The following is a 23,806-nucleotide window of genomic DNA, read 5'->3' as shown; positions in this document are numbered from 1 at the left end:
TTTGTGGTACTGTGTACAGTTTGGTCATTTGTGGTAATGTCAATTATTAATGAAGTGGAAATCAGTGTTGTTAGTGTTAACATAAGTCTGTCATTCATGGATGCAGTCGTCTTACTGTATGTAGACTGCAGTTTATTACCTTGACCTAGTCTGTACCATTTAACCTTACAACTAAATAACTTTAAGATGATAGAATATTGTGGCATTCCTTTTCTGATGAAGGATAAATGATGAAGGCTTTACCATCGTCATTAAATCATATTAATTGCAAACTTTGATTGCTATAATGGTTTATACACTATCAGTATTTTGATATGGAAGTGTACAAATATTACACATAAGTGCTATTTAGTACTTTGATGGGCCTTGCTGTGATACTAAAAAATTTATTTTTTGCTTCAACTGATGTTTGGAATCAGTGGTACCCTTTTGGTGTGAATTATGCAGTAGCAGTTATATTCTTCCATAATATACTGTATATCCGCATTTTGGTAGACAGTGATGTATCATAAAATTGCTTATTGTTATTGTGTTACACTCAGTACCTTTTATTCAACAAACAATTCTTTTATTTTAGAAATGGTTCAATACAAACTTTGAATTTCTTGCGCTTGCTTCCAAATTCCTTCATTTAATACAGCAGTTATTTTCCTCTGCAATTTTCTTTTGGCATTTGTAAGCTGCATTACCTGTGTATTGGTACACAGTTTGCTAGTGTGAAGTACTATGTTCATTGAATTATCTACAGAAAATGTAAATTCTGAAATCAGTAGTGTTATAGTAGTGACCATGGAGATTTACATCAATAAAACTGTATTTGCAAAATATATTGAAGAAATATCTAAACACATTTTTAGACAAAATTAAGAACAATTGATGCATAGGAGTCTTTAGCTTGTGGCAAAGTGTGAATTTCTGAAGTGCCACTGTAGGTGATCTGGTTCAAGTCTGGTTTCCATAGTTTTTGTACAGATGTAAAATTAAGAGTTACAGTCTGATTTTGCAAGAAATATGAACAGAGACATAAAAATGAAGTTGATGGGTTAGGTTTTGAGATTTTTTAGATTTTGTGATAGAACTGAAGGCAACTTTCTTTACAGTTTTCAGCCCTTGACTGACCTTGGACACTGAAGAAAACGAGTGTTTTTGATGTAGATTAATGTATGCCCATTGTTATATGTATGCATGAAAGTAATAATAATAATAATAAGGTTTAGTCTTGTTTGTACAGTATTTTACAAGACAGTATTGTATACTATATATATAAAAGTAAGATAGTTGCAATGAGCACTAAGGAATTTTCCAACTTTTGCCAGGTCGTTTGGTGGAAAACCTTGTATAACCACCTTGCAGTTATATCCTGAAATGCTGAACAGTGACTGAAAAGAGAGAAGGAGCACTGAAATAATCTTTAAAAATATTTAAATCGTGTAAGAAATCTTAATTTTACTTTTAAAACTTGCTTATAATGGGATTTTTCCTGTGCAGGTAAGAATCCCAGTGCAAGAATCTTGCACTGTAGTACAGTACATAACTGTTTGAGGAAATTAGAAGTCCCAAAATTCACAGTGTGATTTTTTGTATTATTGCTTTAATGGTTTGGGTTTTATGTCCTTCCTGCTAGATTTTAGTAAACTCCCTATTTTGAAATGTATGGTATATGAAAGGTATGAGATGATGTGCCAGAAACTGTGTATACATAAAATCTTACCCTTAACATCCTAGTAAGCCTTCCCCCCAAAGACTCATAACACCTTGCTGTTGGGTGGAAATCTTAAGAGCAACTATTTAGAGGGTGCTCATAGCTTGGCTTAAGTTAGTTGCTGCAGACTAAATTAGCAAGGTTTTTTTTCCTTTATGTACCAAACCATACACAGCCATGAATACACTTCTAGTCACTTCTTTATTAAGAAGGGGAGAGAGATATAATGGCATGTCTTCCTACCCAAAGAATTCAAGTAGGTGACGTGGCCAAGGCCTGGAAAAAGAATTTTATCAAACCTTGTTGACAGTGCTGGGTCTTAACAGCTGATGACCCGTAAGGCACTGAAGGTAAGTTTTTATCTAGGAAGTTCTCTTGGGATGGTCACCACTGTGACAGAACCATGTTCATTCACTGTAGGCCCTCTTGGTGGGTGAGACTGCCATAGATGAAATCTGTCTGATTTCACTCGAAGGCAATGAACAGGCACTGACAAGATATGAGTAAGGAAACTCCTTTCTCAAGAAAGTGAAATGTCAGTACAGTATAGCTACTGTGATATCAGCAGAACGACAATGGAAAGAAAGAAACTAAGAGCTGATCCAGCCATCATGCATTTCACCTTTACATTTGGAACAAATAACTTGTATAGATTCTGTTTCTCATAACAGAAAAATATCTCTATAGATTCTGTGTTCTCATAACATAAAAATATCCCCTTCAGTTCTTGAAGGTACCAACTTTATGTCCATCATGGGTAGGGTGTTCCAGACCACAAAAAACAAATGAATGGTTGACTGAATTAACCACTAAAAACTCAGCTATTTTTTCAGAATATCAGAGAAATACTAGGAATCCAAGTAGTAGTCACGAGCCATGACATGTTTAATTATATAAATGGGATGGTAATTTTGCCCCCTTTAAGGAGGAGAGGTTGCTAAAAAAATGGCATACTAGAGTGACTAAATTTTGGATCATATCCATGACTTGAAAAAATACCAGATTCCTTATGAAAAGAAAAAGCACAATACAGCAATAAAAATTGCAAACTTTCAGATCATAGGAGAAAATCTGCCACGAAAAAAAAAAAAAAATCCTTGGTCAGAATAAAGAAATACAGTATACCGATTCCAACCTAAACCACTACACTGTTAAATAAATATGCTTCCAGTTTCGACATATATTTAATATCAAGTATAAGAACTGTGTTGTTTGTGGGTCTGAAGATCATACGAAAAACTGGACCCGAAACACTCCTAAATGTATCAGATGTGGGTTTTTTTTATTTTGCAAAATCTAAAGAATATTTTTGTACGCTGTAAATATAAAACAGAATTTAAAGTGCTAATGACACGAAGAACCAAGTCAGCAGAGCTGAATTTGAGTTGAAAGTATGAGGGATAGGCTACTTGATCCAATTATCCCAAAACAGTACAGTACTTAGAAACCAGGCTTCCCACACCTACAGTATTAAAGTGTAATTCAAACGCAGACAGAAAAACAAAAAACAATATTACCAAATCCATTTGCCTGTTTTGGAAGAGCAAATAGATGGTACAACTGCAAGACGATGTAAAAGAAAATGACTTGGAAACTGCACTCCCCTTGTAAAAGGAGGAGTCAAAGTATTAACAATGGAGATAAATCTCTCGGGTCCTAGATGACGCACCGTTAAACTTCGTACTAACATAAAAAATAGAGGACATGTAGCACCATCCAGGTGGGAATAAAGTGGAATAGCAACACGGAAAAAATACAACTGAAATTAACAATTAAGGGAAATGTATTGCATAGGAAAGATAACACTGGCAGAAGAAATTACCTCATCAACAGTTTATGAGCCACATTGTAACTCCACCAAAACTATCCACACACACAGTAAAAGCAAGACCAAAACTGGCTGTCTTGTATCTCATAGAAACATGAAGCAAATGAATATTATAGCATAGGAAGCTTTATTTATGCAATAAGAAATTTCAAAAGCAAATAAAATAAGTAAAAAATGTGCTAAAGTTTATTCAGTGCAATCAAGTTTTCTGCACAGCATATAATGCTATACAACTATCTTGATGTGCTGCAGCATGACACACTCAGTTGCTCCCCAGGTGCGGACAAGTAAAGGTTCCTTGGCGGCTGGCACCTCTAATGATGCCAAGACGCACCATCTACTAAACCTAATTTTAAATAAAATAAAAACTACTACAGCTAGAGGGCTGCAATGTGGTATGTTTGATGACTGGAGGGTGGTTGATCAACATAACGATTTGCATCCCTCTAGCCTTAGTAGTTTTTAAGATCTGAGAGCGGACATTAGTTTTCTTTTATGGAAAACCAGAAATTGATATTAACGCAAATTCACATGAAGTGGCTACATTTGCTTAATGTGGCATATTACCAAGAGCGTCACATACCTATCATAGACAAAGTCTTGGGAAAAGTAACATTAAAGCAATAGAAATGAAACTGGACAAAGTGGTAAATGAAATCATTAGGCTATAATTCAAGGGACCAAAAACTCCATAGTAAGCTTCCATTTTTGTGAAGCCCCAGAACCTAACCACACTCGCATCATTCAGTGTAATGTTCGCAGACTTAAAACCTGAATAAGTCTTGGTGTAATTCAATGTCTCATTAAGATACATCATCCAAATGCAAAGTGTTTACAATACAAACATCACACAATTCCCTCAACTCTTAGATTATGTTTTGGCATCACCCTCAAACCATGAAGAAAATACCTCAGGAACTGCAGTCTACACATGAAAATATAACTTGGTCCAAAATAACTATAAATTACCCTGATTTTCCAATACCATTTATTAAGTTTTACCCTCAAAACAGTTATACTTTCACACTTATTAATTTCCAAAGGCCATTATTAATGACATTAGACTGGAATGCCCACAAGCCAATTTGGGATCGTACTTGCTTCACATTAGATAATGCTGGGCCACATCTTGAAGAACTCCAAAACAAACTTATTTTCCCCAAGACAATATTTTCATCAGTTGACAGTTGACTGAGCCTAAGTTTGTGTTGTTCTTAAATTCCAGGCAGGTTTAACTGAGAAAATTATGATCTGTATAGCAGTGATCACTCTCCAATAATAATATGTCTGCAAAGCAGCATAACTGCACATGCACCTCATTGTAATTCCCATAGAGCTGATTGGAATTTACATCAATTAAACACTAGAGAAATTCCTCCATATCAATAGTTGAGGGAGCATAATGAAAGTGACAAATTCTCCACAACATTCAATACCAACGCCACACCCAAGTTATTCCTCACTCTTCTAAATACAAGTGTCCCTTGATAGTGCGATATAGTATTAGAATTATTAGAAACTAAACTCAACAGGAATACTACTAGATACATGGTGGTAACTTTAAAACAAACAGTTCATACAGGACAAAACACTATTCAAAATAGTCACTATTGCTGTAAAAATAGATACAGGTATTCTGAAACCAACATATGAGGTCTATCTAGAGAAGCAGAAATAGTAAAATCAACGGAAGTTTTGCTGTTCCACTAAGAAACGTTCTTCCTGAAAGACATCTTGAGACAAGAAAAATTCGCTATAGAAGTATTATGTGTTCTCTCCAGATGTAGTAGATGAGGTAGAACCTCTCTTGAAATTATAAAACACTTTGTATCATTGACAAAATCATACTTTATACAATTTCACTTTTTATCATTAACAAAATCATACTTTTTATAATTTCACTATCACATTTGGCTGAGAAACACATTTCACACCTGGAGATTTAGAGCAGGTGTTTATGTAAGGTTCTTGAAAATGTTATGCACCAGACTAATATGGTATATGCAAAAGTCTGAAATCGGGATTCCATCTCTATTTGGATTTCCGAAAAGTAAGTCACATTAGATACATTCACCCATTTTATTAGTCTATATCTGTAGGGGCTTTAAATATAAACAAATAGTTTGAGTTAAAGTCCTCCTGGACCTATGTAGGCTCATAGGGCAGGAGCTGATCTCCTGTTTCTTAGGCCGACAGCCAGTGGGGGGACAAGTCCCAGTGCCTATGACATGTGGCCAGTGTGTCACTAGGCCCATTGTTTAACTTCCCAGCCCGAGGGCTGGTACCTATTCTCCTGCTGAACCTCTCAGGTTTTTTCAGACCGTTAGGTTGATGGGCCGCTGGATTTTTGCAGTGGCGCAATCCGAGCCATCAGTGAGCAGCGGGATTTGAATGCTGGCCCTCTCAACTGGTAGCTGAGAATGATACCGTGGCGGCTATAAAAATAACTACAGCGATATTCATACTCAGTTATCAAAGCTAGTTGTTACTTAATATTCATAAAAAACTTCAGACTGATTGTACAGCCATGTTCATAAGTGATGCTACATGAACGCATAGGATTTCATTCAAAATTCAATAACTGGCGACCTAACGTGCCGCATATTTATATTTTATTTCAATGCAAAAATATGATTACTTTACAAAAGGCAGTAATTTGTTTCACAAGAGGAAAATCTGTCGTGTATAAAAACTGAAAAAATATTACGTGTAGCCAAATTTCAGAAAACAGTCATGGAACATTTCCTAAACTTTCATTTGCTCAGCGCCGATGTGTTCGACAAAATATTTCTCTGTCAAGCCTAGGTTCAAATGTTAAAATAAGAAAAATCATAAAAAGTTTTCATAACATTATGATATTAGCTTTAACTGCAACAATAAAATTTCAAACAGTCCCATTTGATTATTTTTATGCCTAAGTGCTGAAAAAAGATAAATAAATTCGAAATTGTTACGATAGCTAAAACTTATCCACCAATATCACTCAGTGGGCGTGGCTTGTGTGACATACCCATTTAGGTGGGGTAACAGGAACTGCTTGGAACATGGGTCTTTGTGTATAAAGACAATGAAATGATCTTGAAAATAATTATCCTGTATTTACTATAGGAATATATTTATTTTCATAAAAGATCAAATTATTTGTTAAATTTATATTCCTTACCTACTTCAAAAATAATTGTTTACTGACAAATATCTGCCTTTGCAAATTACACTTTTGTTAGTGCCACAGTTTTGTTCCTAGGGCTAGGTGTGTTAATTTTCTTTACTTTCTAAAAACACATTACTCTTAACAGTCACACTTCTATACTTACAATTTGTGGCTGGAAAGCATATGAAGTTATCTACATATTCTCACACTTCAGATTTCCTTACGAATCAATTATATACCAAAAAATCAAGCATAAAGACTTTTGAATAAAATAATATTCTGCGTTATTTAAAAAAAATCTGTTGCATAGGCTTTGGCGTTAATGCTAATAACTTTAAATCAGTAACTATCATTTGGATATAATTTAAAGAACCATCAACTTTTATTATTCAAAGAACAGACAGTCTCTACAAATAAATCCTTCAGTAAACTAAATTGCATCTCAGAAGCCTTGGATTTTTTTTATTAGGCCTGTACACCATTAGTACAACATATGGGCAGTTTGAACATAGCCTAAGACTCCAGATTTCTAGAAAAGTTATTTGTAATTTGTATTTCAACTTCGAAATTTTCTCATGACTGTTGAGCCTGTTAGTTCTATTGTTATATGCTGTAGAGGTAGTTACGATGACCACTTTTTGTAGTAAGTTGTGCGAGTTGGCTTTGGCAGAACTGCCAACCTTGTCACACTATGCTTTGAGGCAAGCAGTGCAAAAAAAATGTATGAGTATATTCAAGTCATTTCACGTAAATTACGAACGATACCAGGAAGTAAAAGATATCATATCTATTAATCCCCAGGGAAAGTAATGTTAGCTGTGAATTCACAAACTTATCAGCATATATGATATTGGAATAAAAAAAGTTTAACACTAGTTGGCAACTGCACAACATTTTCTTCAGCAGGTTTTGGGCGTACAAAAAGAATCATGTTGCATGGGTGTACTTTCCAAATTCCCTATTTATCCTATAACACAGACTAGAAATGTCTTCCTTGGTTGGATTTCAATTCTCTGTTGAGAAATGTTCAACAGAGATGTTGGGAGGAACAAAACTATGAACCTAACTAAAAATGAGAGAAAGACTACGTGTCAGTAAAACAATCAAATTCTTAGGTTTAACGTTTGATACACATGCAAACTGGAAAGCTCATGTTCATGCATACAAGAGGTAAATGCAAAAATCCTTACATCTAAGCAGAAAACCCACATACAACCTGGGGACATGACAGCTCAACATAAATATTGCTAGCCTGTATAAATCAACTGTATCAGCAATAGACAATCGAAGTAAAATATACGGAAGAGCATCTTACTCGGCAGTACAAAACTTAGTCCATTCGTAATGAAGGACTAAGAAACTGTGCTGTGACTTCAATCATCTCCAAATGTATCACAAGTTGAAAGCAAGGTACACCTACTGTCGAAGTTCAGTAAGAAAGCAAGTGCGTTTGAACAGTCATATTTATAAATTACCATCCTCCACCCTTCAATTTAATGAATGATAAATACAGGGATAAGATTTCCTCCAGAAACAGAACTGCCACTTCTCAAGACTACCTGTAATGCCAGAACTTGTATTCATTTGTATATTTCATAAGTAACATACTTAGAACATATAAGATGCAAAGACCTACACTGTCCAATTTATATTGGTGGTTCTAAGTCTCCCTACCAGGCATAGGATTTGCTGACCTTTCACCTATGCTTCAGAACTATTATTCAAAATATTCTCTTGCTTAGCAAATTAAGTTTACATTCTGCAAATCATATGAGGCTGGTGTAGATTTTGAAATATGTTGGATCCTTGCCTATTTGGCTATAAGAGAAATGAAGATGCTGATAGAGCAGTCATTACTATGACTGTATCAAACCTAACAATCCCAGTCAGTGCTTAAGATCTCTAAAACCCATCATGTTTCATAGATGACAAAATTTTTGGAATTGGGGGCCCTACAGCGAAAATTTAATAAATTCAGATCTATGATTGAATTATTGCATTTTTATAATCCATTTGACTTAGTGTATATTTTACGTGGATGTCCAAGCTTCAATCAGCAATAATTGTCAAGATTTTTAAATAAGCTAACCCAGGACATTTTGGGAGAAAACCCATCATTTTCAGTTTATCCAGATATCACTTTTTTATGAATCACAAGTTAACAGACAAAATTCAAAATATGTTAGGCTAACCTTTCAGAACAGCTCCGTGAAGGTTTAATAGTTTGTTTCAGTAGTCTGGTTAAACTGCAAAATAACAGTAACAGTCACATCCTGGTAACCTAGAAAGTCATTGCTTGATAAGACAAGAATCAGGCAAGAGTGTTCCATCAAGAATTCCCGAGTAGGACTGAATAAATTTCGTCAAAAAAAAAGGGGGGGGGCCAAAGGTTCATGCAAAACTGAGGTGAGTTGAGTGCTATTAGTTTGCAGCGTCGTGAGTGGACGTATGATTATGAGCCTACAGGATGAATTTGTGAAAGGGAAGGTCTGTCAAACCACACAGGTCTGTTTCCTTCTTGAAACTTCCCTTCCCTTCTCATGAGATCCTGCAAAAACATGGAGAACTTAATGGCAGGATGAGAAAAATCCAAATCTGAAGAGAACGTCGACTGCATACCACAAGCTCTTAGGATAATGAAGAATCCTCCTTAAAGCTATAAATATAAACAAATATGTACCGTAATTATTTATGCAGAGTGCCCACAACCATGAGAAACATTTACCTATGCTGAGTGCCTCAACTCAAAAAAGAATGAGGACAAGTGAGTTGGTTTCCTCAACTCGAAAAAGAATAAGGACAAGTGAGTTGGTTTAAGTATATCAAAAGCATTTCACTAATCACCCCCATGGAAGCTTGGTAACTGTCATTAACAGCAAATAACAATAAATTCCGGTCACTGGATTGTTTTTAATGGCACTGTACTACTACTACTGCTTTGAAAAGATGAAAACAGAAAAACTTGGGGGTGAACAAAAGTTTACTCATCTCCAAGGCTTAGGAACTATAGACGAATGGAAAATATAAGGAAATGAGTACAGTTTACCATTTGCATGAACTTATATGCTGCTACTTGGTCCTTTCTCATTGCTTTGCATTTCATAAACCAAAACCCACAAAATCAATCTCTCCTTATTGAAGTGGGGACTAAGTTCATCCCACGAATTGTTGATCTTTGCAAGTAAAAAAATTAACACTTTGTGTAAAAGTAACAATGAAAAAACAGGCTAAAAAGAAGCAATTTTCTCCCCACCAATAAAGAAAATGGTTTTAGAATCATATAATTGTACTGTATCAAATGCACAGAGGGAATGAGAGAATTTAAGAGAACATTATGGGTCCAATACTAAAGCTGCATGAAAGACTGCCTAATAAAGACTGGCATAATATTGTCACTGTAGCATTCAAGTTGCTGCTCCCTTCCTCTTTAACATGTTACCATCACAAATACCTCTACTAGTAATTGATACCAGCTGCAATTTCTCTACCTTTGGCAGATGTAAAATATCAGGGTTTGTATTACTACAAAAAACTTATTACACAATTTATCTCAAATACTGTATTTGCTGAGTTGGAAGCTGATATGGAAAGATACCCAGATTTTTTTTATTGCTCTACCTGAAAGTGGGAAAGAGAGAGCATTAAAGAAGAAAATCGGACATTTATGTTTTGCAGTTACTTGGATTGTATCGAAAGAATGGCATGTTGGAAAAGGAGCAAGGGTAAGGAACTGGAAAATTTCTGAGAAAATAATTTAGAGTACTTACACTTTACAGCAGGGGTCAACGACCTTTTGGAAAGAAAGGGCGAAATAGCTATGGAGTGTCTCGGAGGAGGCTCATGATATCAGATGTGCTATAATAAATGGTCTTGACCTCAGACCTCTTCGTCCACACGACTGCCCTGGCCTGAAGGTTTGCAGAGGAAACAATGGAGTTAATGTAATAGCTAAACGAGGTTCTTTTCTTTTACTGCAGGAATAACAAGATATGACTAATACATCCACACACATACAAAAGAAAAAAATACAAATTCCTTAATACAAATGAAATACAGTTAGAAATATAAAATTATTTAATGGGACACTTGTTTCTGCTTGTTCGATAACTTCACATCCTTAACTCCTTAAACTAAGTAAAAACTATTTGTTATGTAATTGATGTTGAGGTGTTAAGTTGGCGGGCTGGATGTGGCCGGCGGGCCGGGGGTTGCCGGCCCCTACTTTACAGTACAGCAATTGTCATTTAATTATTGTATCCATGGAAAATTTATGTATAGTCTGTAGCTCAGAGCATCTGTAAAGTGACCAGGCTATCATTCAAATTATGGTTCACATGCAAGATTTTTTTATTGTTGGTAGATCTGTAAGGTGTCAAAGAAATGAGCAGGTAAAAGTTACTGCTACTTTATTACAGATCCAGGCAGTTTATATAGCGGCCGACTGACGCTGGCCTTACAGAGACAATGGAATTGACTGTGACCTGAGGTCGAAACAATAAACAATAATATGCAGTGAACGAGTACAAATTACAATACAAAACATACAGAGCTACAATATGGATACAGTCTTGATGCCTGTGAATGAAGAAACATGTGATACACAATGTGTGACATTTGTATAAATACGCATAAAGTAAAAATGATTAAAATGCGTGACCTGGCACGTTTTAGGCGTGACTAATTGAGCTTGAAGAAAATGGGAAGTCACCAAAGAAAACAAGCTCAGCGGAGACTTAATTAATGGCGCCACAAAACACTATCCTGGCGCGATGTGGTGATTTTACAAATACTCCTTGTAAACACCACGTGGCGCCAGGATAGTATTTTTCGGCGGTTATTAATTGAAACGCCAGTGAGCTTGTTTTTTGGTGACTTCCATTTTTTTCGCTCAATTAAGCTCAACGCGTGCCAGGGTCATTTATTTCATTTTACTTTATGCGCATTTATATTAATGTCGTACACATTGTATCACATGTTTCTTCATTCAGGCATCAAGACTGCCATCCCTGTGCTAACTCAGTTGTTGTATTGTATTTAGATCGTTCACTGCATATTATTGTTTATTGTTTTCGACCTCAGGTCACATTCCATTCTCGCCAGTCGGTCGGTCAAGTCGCGCTAGATCCTGGGATCAGTAAAGCAGTATCTTACCCGCTCGTTTCTTGACACCTTACAGTGGTGACCCGGAGGACGCTGGTGGGGTACGCCGACGAGAGTCAGCACTCCAAACGCTGGTTACAGCGCCGTGTTTAGGCCGCTAAGAGCGTTTTGGAGAAATCCTGGAGCCAAGACTAAGTCGCTGTGTGAGTCCGCTAATGGCCCGGGATACTCAGGGGGGTCACCACTGTAAGGTGTCAAAGAAACGAGCAGGTAAAAGTTACCTTTACTTTATTACAGATCCAGGCAGTTTATATAGCGGCGACTGACGCCGCCCGCGAGAGACAATGGAATTGACTGTGACCTGAGGTCGAAACAATAAACAATAATATGCAGTGAACGAGTACAAATTACAATACAAAACATACAGAGCTACAATATGGATACAGTCTTGATGCCTGTGAATGAAGAAACATGTGATACACAATGTGTGACATTTGTATAAATACGCATAAAGTAAAAATGATTAAAATGCGTGACCTGGCACGTTTTAGGCGTGACTAATTGAGCTTGAAGAAAATGGGAAGTCACTAAAGAAAACAAGCTCAGCGGAGACTTAATTAATGGCGCCGCCGAAACACTATCCTGGCGCCGATGTGGTGACTTTACAGATCTTCAAAGTAAAATGCATACAAAGGTGATATTTACCTTGCACTTAAAAAGTTTGGTGCATTATGTGGTATTTTAAACTGTCCACATCTTTGACGTCCAAACTGAATTACTATTTGGTACACATACAAGAGATACCTCATAATGCTGTATATATTTAGAATAAATAGTCTTATGGAGTAATGCCGAGTCGAATAGCTTTGACAGTGCATGAATGTAGTAATTGTGGCTCCTTGCTCACAGAACATTTTTCCTCACTTTGTCCATATGTTTCTTTTTTGAAAAATTGGTCAGTGATGCTAAAATATGGTAGGGTATTTTCTGTAAGAACAACATATTTATTTTTACTTTGCTTTCATGCAACTTCTTGGACCTATATTTGAGTTTGGATTTACTTATGTTTGTCATTTACCATCCTTACCATCTTGCTATGTCTGTAAAATGGTTGTCATGTATAATAAACGGAATTGCTACTCTGAATAATGAATGTCTTGTATTAAACTATGAGTCTGGCTGAACAGGTTTAACAGAATTGTAAAATTTAAATAAAATGTGATGATGGAATGCATTTTCAGTAAAAACATTACTCAGCTTACAAACCACTGATGTCGTAATACAATGACAAACTTTTCTTATAATTGTCATATACCCCAATACAAATTGGACAAATGGAAAGAGATCCTCCTTCCAATGGAATAAGACCCTCACAACATCTCTTCCTCCAGACTATAGGCACCTTGTCACTGGATGGGGCTTACAATGATACCTACTTGAAATAGACTCATAACTAGGCACAAAGTAATTGCTCTCGACTAAATCTGCTAGGAATTTTTGCCTCTTACCCACTCCTTTTTCCTTTTTACACTGATTGGATTGATTTCTGGATGATAAACTGGGCCACTTTCTTTGTTTGATTATCACTTACAACACGAAGGAAGTGGGAATTCGATCAGCTGACGTGGCTTAGCGAGGTGCAAGTCTAATGTCGACCTCTGCTTCTATTGGTGAGCCCAATCTCTATAGACTGACAACTTTCAAGGCACTAGGAGCATTGAGTGTAAGTTAAGCCCCTCTGCGGTTTCTAAGTAAAGGAGCCCTCACTAGCGGCTCCAGAAAAATTTCATGGGGGGGACACCAATTTTCATATCACACATATACACATAAATATATATATATATATATATATATATATATATAGTATATATATATATATATATATATATATATATATATATATATATATATATAAAATTAATCTTTTTTCTCAAAATTTTATTATTTCTATAACAGACACACTATTTTTTCCAATTTCATATTTCTCATTTATGTTATTATTATCTGATTCTTCAATATTATTATCTTGTCATTAGTTTTCATGGGGGGCACGTGCCCAGGTCGCCCCCGCCCCGAACCGCTAGTGCCATCTGTACTTGGAATATTTCTTTAATGGTGACAAGGCAAAAAGCCCTTGATGGAATCTAATAATCTTCATTTAATAATGAGTACTTCTCTCTCCTAGTTGTGGTTGACTAAAGTATGAGAATGGACACTCCCAGTCCCATTCCCATAAACCAATTATATGTGAAATATCTTAAAGAACCTTAGAACTTTATCAGAAACAAGAAAGACTAAAGTAAAATTTCAGCCCACCATTGACCTTACTTTAATCTGACTCGTAATTTGTGAGTAAAAATTGGTTGAGGATCTTGACATTACAAACAATGGTTTTTAGGCACGCCATAAAATATATAGGGAGTAGAGGTGCTACCAAAAGACGAAGAAGCAGTTAAACAGCAATATTATCAGCAAAAGAGACAAGTTCTAAAGAATGGAGCATTAAAAGACGTAATAAAGAAAATAAATACAGTAGCACATAAACAGACACCTTGGTGGTCTGGCCTTCTGTTAAGTAACAAAGTCCACCAAGAAACAAGACCCTATATCAAAGCCTGAGATTGAATAATTTCTAGATATCTTGCAGCTAACAGCAATTCCAAATAGTTTCTAACCTAAACTAACCTATACTTTACACTTTAAATTCAATTTAAAAGATTTCATTAAAAATGTGTGACAGCTAAGATGGTGGCATAACAAAACTTAAGTACAGAAGTCTACTAAGTTGAGGTCCCTTAAGATGAGGTGAAATACAATTTAAGGTAGCAAAATTTAAGTTCAGTATTTAAAACCTACCCCCAGAACGATTAATTAGGGGAAAATCGAGAAATTATACTAAATGCCCCAATACCACTCCAGTTTAGAACCTGCAACAAACATCATAAAATGTATTGGGGATTCAAAAATCTGTGGATCAAGTAACCGAGATGTGATGACTGTGGCAAACCACAAAGCATGATTAAAATAATGTGCATATTACTACAAATAATAAAGAGGACAGGAATAATCATCAGAGAAACTAACCTTGCACTACAGTAAGAATGGAGAGATTTCATTCATCCATTAAAAATTCAACATTCTGAACTGTGGCCCAACAAAAAGCACAGTACTACGGAAAACAAAATACAGCAATGAAAAACTGAAACAAAATGAAAAATCATTAATACAATTCAAGGGAAGAAACCCCCATCAAAAATAGGTGTGAAGTTCTTGACCTCTTATATGATGGACTCAGCCCTGAACAAGGATGAAATGTTGAATGAAAGCAGTAATAATACTCAACAAAAGTTTGCTTGAGACTGCCGCACCACTTGACAAAAACATATTTGTGTAACTAGGAGTTTATACAGAAGGTAAAAAAAAATATCAAAATAAAAAAAAGTGATGAGTCACACTTTCCCCAATCGTAAGAACAACTAAAAGATCCAAACAAAGAGTTATATTAAGTTCAAAAAAAGAAACAAAATTAAACAAAATATTAAGTTAAAAAAAACAGAAACAAAATGCCAGCCTAAAAAAAAAACTGCTAATAACAAATCCTAAATCCAAACCTGAAAAAACCAAGTCAGTATGACAGATGGAAGTCTAAATACCAATCAAAAAATACCAAAGCTCTTCAAGCTACTGAGGAAAATGATCGCTGAAAATCCAGTAAAGATGGAGCTTGTGGTATCGATCATAGTCCTGAATATGGATGCCACAAATGTTTAAGAAAGGCCAGTTTAAGCGAATATTAAACATGTACTTTCATCATCACCATAAGCCTTTTTATGACAGCTTTTCTCTTAAGATCAAAACATATAAAGCCCCAGAAGGGGCTAATTTCACTTGCTTCACAGTGCAACAGCGAGGTTTTCCTCCTGTTCCACCTTCCAAACATTTACTCTCAATTTCCCTTTCAGCACTGAATGACCTCATAGGTCACAGTGCTTGGCCTTTGGCCTAAATTTTATATTCCAATTCCAAAACGTACAAAATTAAAAATCTCCGCTCTTCCTGACCTGTGCTCTTTCTGCCCGAGTTCCCATCTACAAAAAATGTAGCTACCGGCTACATTTAGCATAAATGTTACACTCCAAGGAAACTCAAGGCGCCTACAAACTAGAATACTGTGGTCAGTACACTTGAAAACACAAAGAAATCTTTGATCAAAACAGAAAATATTTAATGTGTCTGATTACTGAACATAAAATAAAATTTTCATCATGAAATTGTTGAACCAGGAATCATGACTAGGTCTACTCCTGTGACTGGTGTCTGATGAACACTTTTAATGGAGAGGGAGAGATTTTTAAAAATACATTTGAAATTTTTGATAGGTGTCTATAAGCATGCCTACCTTTGAGGGAGGCAAGGCTGGCATTACGGTATGGTACAGTACAGAATAATGGTACGATTTTACCTAAGTACAGTATGGTGTGATTCTGGTGCAGAAAAAATGGGCAAAATTCCATGTTGTGCGGTACCCTAGGCTTGGATATATCACTAAGCAATTACTAATGCATATTTGGCCGACTTCAGTGACTGCACAAGTAGATCACTAAGGTACTTAACATTTCAGTTTGTAGCATACCACGCATGCATGTATGTGTGTGTGTGTGTGTGTGTGTTTATGTTTGGAATTCCTTAATCAACATGTGTATGTCTGTGTGTAACTCTTGAAGTAACATGTTACAAAAGTTTACTCCATCAGCCATATAATCCCATATTGCCCTTTCGGGACAACCTTCCTCCACTCTGCTTGATTATGAACGTGTCTGCTGTCCCGTACTGATCATGTTGCGTCATGCGAATTATTCATGTATTATACGTTATTGTTAATACTATCATTATCATTATTATTATGACAACTGAATATATACATATACATATAAAGTCCCTTTGCTAATTCACACCTGTTTACATTGAAATTTTTATAAAGAGGGGATTTTACAAATAAAGATTGAGTTTGCTTATAGTACGATAAAAGTACGGAATTATGTACATTATTTTTACCGTATTGTACGGTACGAAAAAATAATTGAGGGTATGGTAGGAAATTATGGTACAGTATTTTAGCCAGGTATGAAGTATGGAAAAACATTCTGTACCGTACTGTGCTACCAGCCTTGGATGGAGGCAAGATTCAACTTGTTTGTATATGAATGGAAGGTAAACAGTGCTGGTGCTACCCGAAGACTTTTGCTGACTATTATTAGTAGGGTTAATTTAGCTGCGGGTATGGGTATGGGTACTGATATAGGTATGATATGGATATAGTATGGGTATGGGAATGGTATGGTATGGGTACGAATATGGGTATGGGTATGGGTATGGAATGGATATGAGTATGTATGGACATTAGTATGGGTATGGATATAGGTATGGTAAGGATATGAGTATGGGTATCGGTATGGGTATTGGTATGGTACAGATATGGGTATGAGTATGGTACAGGTATGGATATAGGTATCATACAGATATGCGTATGGGTATGGAATGGATATGGGTATGGGTATGGTACAGATATGGGTATGGGTATGGTACAGATATGGGTATGGGTATGGTACAGATAAGGGTATGGGTATGATACAGATATGGGTTTGGGTATGGTAACTAGCAAGTGCAAGCGATAGCGAGCATCTGCTAACATACTGTACATGTATCGAGAGAACAGATAAAACGTATTTTTTCGAAGTGGAAATATCCTACTTCCATGGAGTTGGTAGAGGGGACCATAAACTCATAAATCTCTCTGCCTGTCACAACATGTCACCCACCGCAACTTCAAGAACACACAAGTACTAATGAGGCGTTAAGAGAAGTAGCATCTGGCTGAAACCGAAGGGTCCTGCGAGGGGAAAACCGGGAAGCAGAACGTGGGAAGACACCCCTCACCCCCTTGCCTTCAAAGGAGAGTCCAGAGAAATAAGCCACTGCCACAGGTCAGGCCTAGTTGATTTGGCCAATGAAATGCCATCAATGCCAGAGACCTAAAGACATCCTGCAAGGAGCCAATACCCAATAACCAACAGGAATTCCTTAAAACACACCTGCAAGAGTTGGAATGAAGCAAGTGGAGGAGGTGCCTCAGAAACGCAGTATATACCTGCCCAGAATATGACGTCATGTGTCGTGAAAAAATTGCATCTTTTTTCTCGACAATCCTTCACAATGCTCATGATAAGTGAGGGGAGTGATAAGCTTGCGGCTGAGTTCGTGGTTCACTTTTTTTGTAAATACGTCTGATTACCACACCACTACCCCGGGCACGTTACCTTAGTGTCATGCCCTAATAAGGAGGGAAGAAACGGGCCATGACAACAGCTGGTGGCAGCGGTGGGATAACAATAGCTGGTGTACAGCTGGTGAATAACGAACAGTTGATTACTTTGCATGGGGAATCAGCTTCTGCAAACATTGAAGCAGCCGCAAAATATCCAGAGACCTTCAAGAAAATCACCAAGGAGAAGGGCTACCATCCAGAACAGGTGTTCAATATGGATGAAACGGGCCTGTTCTGGAAGAAGATGCCTTCCCGGACATACCTCATGAAGGACGAGGCTAAAGCCTCCGGATTCAAGGCCCAGAAGGATAGGGTTACCCTCATCATGTGTGGGAATGCGGCTGGTTTCATGCTTAAACCAGGCCTAATTTACAAGGCTGCAAACCCCAGGGGCCTCAAGAATAAGAACAAGGGACTGCTTCCTGTGTTCTGGAAGTATAACCCTTAGGCCTGATCACCAAAGTCCTTACAGAGTACAGGTTCCATCAGAGCTTCATCCATCAAGTTAGGCAATACCTGAACAACTTAGGCATGGAGTTCAAGGTGTTGCTGATTATAGATAATGCTGGTGGCCACCCTCTCGATCTTTACTACAAGGGAGTCCAGCTTGAGTTCCTCCCTAATCCCAACACCACCTATCTCCTACAGCCATTGGACCAAGGCGTGATCCGTGCCTTCAAGGCACACTATACCGGGAACTCCGTCCAGCACTTGTGAATGCAAAGGACAATGACCGAATTTACGCTAAAAGACTACTGGCGGAAATTCATGATTGCCATGTCTGACCATCATCAGCCGATCACTGAATGACATGAAGAAGGAGACCCTGAACACGTGCTGGAACAAGTTGTGGCCGGAGTGTGTTCATGATTACAGGGGCCTCTCTCCTGAAGAAATTCAACATTCGGCCATTAATAAGGCTGTCCAGTTGGCGAGGATTCTAGGTGGAGAAGGCTTCGAGGACATCACCGAGGATGAAATCAGCACCCTCATTGATGCCCACCCTGACCCCCTGACAGACCAGGATTTGGAAGACCTGATGAAGTCTGCCAGTGAGGAAGAAGGTACGCCAGGTTCAGGGAGGAGCAGGAGGACAAGGAGGGCTGCCTGACTTTGGAACGTCTGTCCAACATTAAGAGAATGATCAAGGATACGCAGGAGTATGTTTCAACATGGGGTCCTTATATGGAACGCTTCTTAAAGTTTTCAAACATCCTTGATTTAGCATTGGAGCCCTATAATCAAGCCCTCACCACCATGAAAAAGCAGCGACAGCAGCTGCCTATCACCATGTTCATCAAATAGAAGAAGGCGGCCCCTCCAACACCTCCCAAATCACCCGAAGTAGTGCCTCTCGAATCGCCTGCCAATCGCCTGAAGTAGTGCTTTCCAAATCAACTGAAGAAGTGCCTCCCGAAGTGCCTCCTGAAGGTGAAGAGGCGCCCTCAGATGAGTTGTAACTCCTCTGCTTTGCTGTGCAGTCATATCTTCATCGTCATTCATCGGACTGCACAGCTAATTCATCATACCACCTTTAATCAACATTCATCACTGGTGAGTATCCGTATGAATTACGTATGTAGTAATCTTAATATGTACGTAGTACTAAATTTTTTAAAGTGTACATACGATTTTTATTTTTTGTCTCTCTCTTTTTGTGAATTACGTATAAATACCCATGGTTCCCTCTAAAAGAAAACGGGACAGCTTTTAAATGTATGAAAGAAAATGTGCGTGGCTGAATACGTAGGAGGGACTGGATTATTTTCACTTACAGCTGTAAGCCATAGAGTACGTACATATAAATGTAACAATAAAATGTTTAAGATGGCTTGGAAATTATATTAATATCATTTCAAAGATTAATACAGTAATAAGGTAGTAGTTTAATGTATATCTGATGTATGCTGGTATTTTTAGGCATACTTTGGTGTCTGACCTTCCATGGTCGCCAGGTATAAGCATTTTTAGAGGGGTTGTAAGTATTTGCAGATTTTAGCTATTCGTGGGGTCTGGGCATCCCCCACAAATACAGGGGGTTTACCATATTGCACTTGCCAAACGGGATATGAACCATTCCAAACAGATGTATCCATTCTCTGTCTTGTGAAGATTGCTTATGGAAAGCCATTGTTGGATGGACTTCAGGTGTTAATTGCATCTGAGCAACAAAAATTGAAGATAAAAACATAATTAGCAACCAAAAAACTATAGAAAAAGTCAAGTTAGGAGGAAATTGCCGCCGCGGAGCTATACTTAGATCTACTGGGTATTGTGTTGTACGGTATGCCATTTCATTAATCTGTACTCAACTGAGGAAAGATGGTCTTTTAATATTTGTACGACATGTATATATGAGCATTAAAACATAGTAATGCCATGAGGTTAGGTTAGTTATTGACATCCCTTGTTTTGTACCTGTAACCCTAGAATACTAGGCCAGTCTAATTATTTTCACCTTAACCGAACTAGGTCCAATAAGGTTTGTCCCATACCTTTGACTACTAACAATGGTAACTTGCCTATTTCCTGATCACTATACTGTACATTCACTTATGATGAACCTACAACTTCTATGTCTGTGCCATTTCCAAAGCTCTTGCTAAGTCCTGCAATAGGAGTTGTTTGACACAGGCTACACTGGGAGTTCTGTGACATAGGGTACATTGGGAGTTGTTTGACATAGGCTACACTGGGAGTTGTTTGACGTAGGATACATTATGAGTTGTTTGACAGAGGCTACACTGGGAGTTCTTTGACATAGGCTACACTGGGAGTTCTTTGACATAGGCTACACTGGGAGTTTTGGACATAGGCTACACTGGGAGTTTTGGACATAGGCTACACTGGGAGTTGTTTGACATAGGCTACAATTGGAGTTCTGTGGCATAGGCTACACTGGGACTTGTTTGATGTAGGCTACACTGGGAGTTGTTTGACGTAGGCTACACTGGGAGTTCTGTGACATAAGCTACACTAGGAGTTCTGTGACATAGGCTACACTGGGAGTTCTGTGACATAGGTTACACTGGGAGTTGTTTGACGTAGGCTACACTGGGAGTTCTGTGACATAGGCTATACTGGGAGTTCTGTGACATAGGCTGCACTGGAAGTTGTTTGACATAGGCTACACCAGGAGTTCTGTGACATAGGCTAAACTGGGAGTCCTGTGACATAGGCTATACTGGGAGTCCTGTGACATAGGCTACACTGGGAGTTGTTTGATGTAGGCTACACTGGGAGTTCTATGACATAGGCTACACTGGGAGTTGTTTGACATAGGCTACACTACGAGTTCTGTGACACAGGCTACACTGGGAGTCCTGTGACACAGGCTACACTGGGATTTGGTTGATGTAGGCTACACTGAGAGTTCTGTGACACAGGCTACGTTGGGGGTTCCGTGTTAAGTCTGGTTTATATGAATTCCTACTAAAATTCAATCTAGGCTGAACCAGTCTTTCTTTATATTGCACTTTACCTTGCTGCTCACACCCACATAAATCCCTTTGGTAGATCTAAGCCAGCTGTCTGCGGTGAGCTAGACTATGGCAGTTGACGTTTTTCTATAGAACTTTACTTGCTGAACAAGAATTTAAAGTAATATTTTGATGGCCAAATGTAATTAAGCTGTAATTTACCTTAGAACTGTAGCCGACAGCAAAGGGAACCTGTTGGGAATCAGGGTTTTGGGTGGGGTAAAACACTTTCGAGAACAGCTAATGGTAAGGGGACCTGTTAGGAATTCTGGGTTTTGGGTAGGGTAAATAACTTGGGAAAAGGTTTGGGCACCTTATTGTTGTATTTCCTGTTACATATGTCATTTAGAACACGTAACACAAGCGTAAAAAAAAAGGGCGAATAAATGGACAGTGGGAGCCGTTCCAAAGGCACTTTTCATGCATTACTATACTCTGTTTTTTCCTAACTGTCCACCTTGCCTGCGGTTCTTGCATCGCACATGGTAACACTGCGTCCCGGGCTTTAAATAGTTACACTATGTGTAAGTTTTAGGTAAATAAAAGGATATCTGGGTGTACATTTGCAACTGAAAAGTGTTTTAATAATTTACTGTATGCGAATTACACCGTTAATATTTGAAATAGGACATTGTTATTATTGTTGAATGTAAGCCAGACACAGTGGCGGGAAAAATGCTTCTCTCGCTGTTCACTACGGCAAGATGTCAACTTTATTGGACCACACCTACTCTGCTACTAAGCTACATGTTACTTCATATAGTATCTGGCTAAAACGCACTTTATAAAAATTAAAAGTATATACTGATATGCTTACATGTAATGAAGTAACACGTAGCTTAGTAGCAGAGTAGGTGTGGTCCAATAAAATTGACATCTTGTCGTAGTGAACTGCGAGAGAAGCAATTTTCCCGCCATGGTGTCTGGCTGTTCCATTCGCCACCCCGAAATGTTAGCTTACATTCAACAATAATAACAATATCCTATTTCAAATATTAACGGTGTAATTCGCATACAGTAAATTTATTAAAACGCTTTTCAGTTGCAACTGTACACCCAGATATCCTTTTATTTACCTAATACTTACACATAGCGTAACTATTTAAAGCCTGGGACGCAGTGTTACCATGCGCGAGCACCATAGGTGGGTGGACAGATGGAAAAAAACAGACTATAGTACTGCATTTGCAGGGGAGCTTTTGGCTCACCCAATACCTCCAAATGAGAGAGTAGAATTTGGGGGATACATGCAGTCAGTTACATGTATTCCTTTTTCTCAACTGTTTTATGAAAGTTTCCTATTCGTTGTAGCTTGTGCCTGTAACCTTCTTCTAATACTTTTCTGTTCACAAATATATTGACGTCTCCCCACAACATGATTTTACCTTAAATAACTTACAAAACTACTTTACATTTGTTGGCAGACAACTGAAGCATGTACAGGTAGTGCTCGAGTTACGATAATTCGACTTACGATAATTCGCTTTTACGATAGGGGTAGCAATTAATATCGATACGACAATATTTTGAAAAAATTCGTATTTTTAAATTTCGCGGGCGACTGGCGCAGGCAACAGTGTACAATCAGGCAGCGTACAGTGTACGATACGTTGGCCAGAGTGTCTGGAATAGGTACATTAATTCAATGAGCCAACCTCACTTGCTCTCGTTGGGTCTGAAGTTAAAATAGGTCAGTGTTCGTTTGCAATTTTTGTGCGTTTGTAAATACAGGTAGTGCACGGATGACGATAATTCGTCTTACGATAATTTGAGTTTACGATGGACTTAGCAATTAATACCGGTATGACAATACAGTATTTAGAAAATATTTTTAAATTTTGAGCGGGCACAGGCAACAGCGTACGGTTGCCGTACACTCAAAGCAGCAAGAGAGACCAACTTACAATAGACCAACTTCTTTTTCTCCATCTCTTTATTCCATCTTCTAGTTAAAAAAGTAACAATGATAAAATTGTTAGTAACCTTATACTCTTGCGAAAATGTGTACAGCCATAAACAACCGAATGAGAAACTGTTGTTTTGCTAATAACCGAATCGGATAACAACCATTTTGCTTGTATTTCAACCATCGTACGGTTAAACAATTACCGTAGCTATGTTAAAAATGATGTTAAGTACTGATATATTTTTACACTATACCCTTATCCACTTTGGAGAAAAGATCGGCAAGGAAATATACTGCTACAGTAAATTTAAGCTG

At 37.6% G+C, this 23,806-nt stretch overlaps 1 protein-coding gene across 1 annotated transcript in view; it reads right to left on the bottom strand.

Annotated features, from left to right (window-relative positions):
• Positions 1-681: 681 nt before the first annotated feature.
• Positions 682-23,806, bottom strand: part of LOC136828835 (coiled-coil domain-containing protein 170) — a 108,591-nt gene continuing 85,466 nt past the window's right edge. The window contains exons 19-20 of the mRNA XM_067087103.1: positions 10,449-10,589; positions 682-9,229 (exon numbers count right to left, since the gene is read on the bottom strand). The gene's annotated coding sequence lies outside the window, so the exon portion shown is untranslated. The remainder of the gene's footprint in view (positions 9,230-10,448; positions 10,590-23,806) is intronic.

This window comes from Macrobrachium rosenbergii, chromosome 3 (genome assembly GCF_040412425.1).
Source record: "Macrobrachium rosenbergii isolate ZJJX-2024 chromosome 3, ASM4041242v1, whole genome shotgun sequence".
NCBI classification, from domain to species: domain Eukaryota; kingdom Metazoa; phylum Arthropoda; class Malacostraca; order Decapoda; family Palaemonidae; genus Macrobrachium; species Macrobrachium rosenbergii.
Note: the sequence above shows the minus strand (reverse complement) of the source record. Positions and strands in the feature narration are given on the sequence as shown.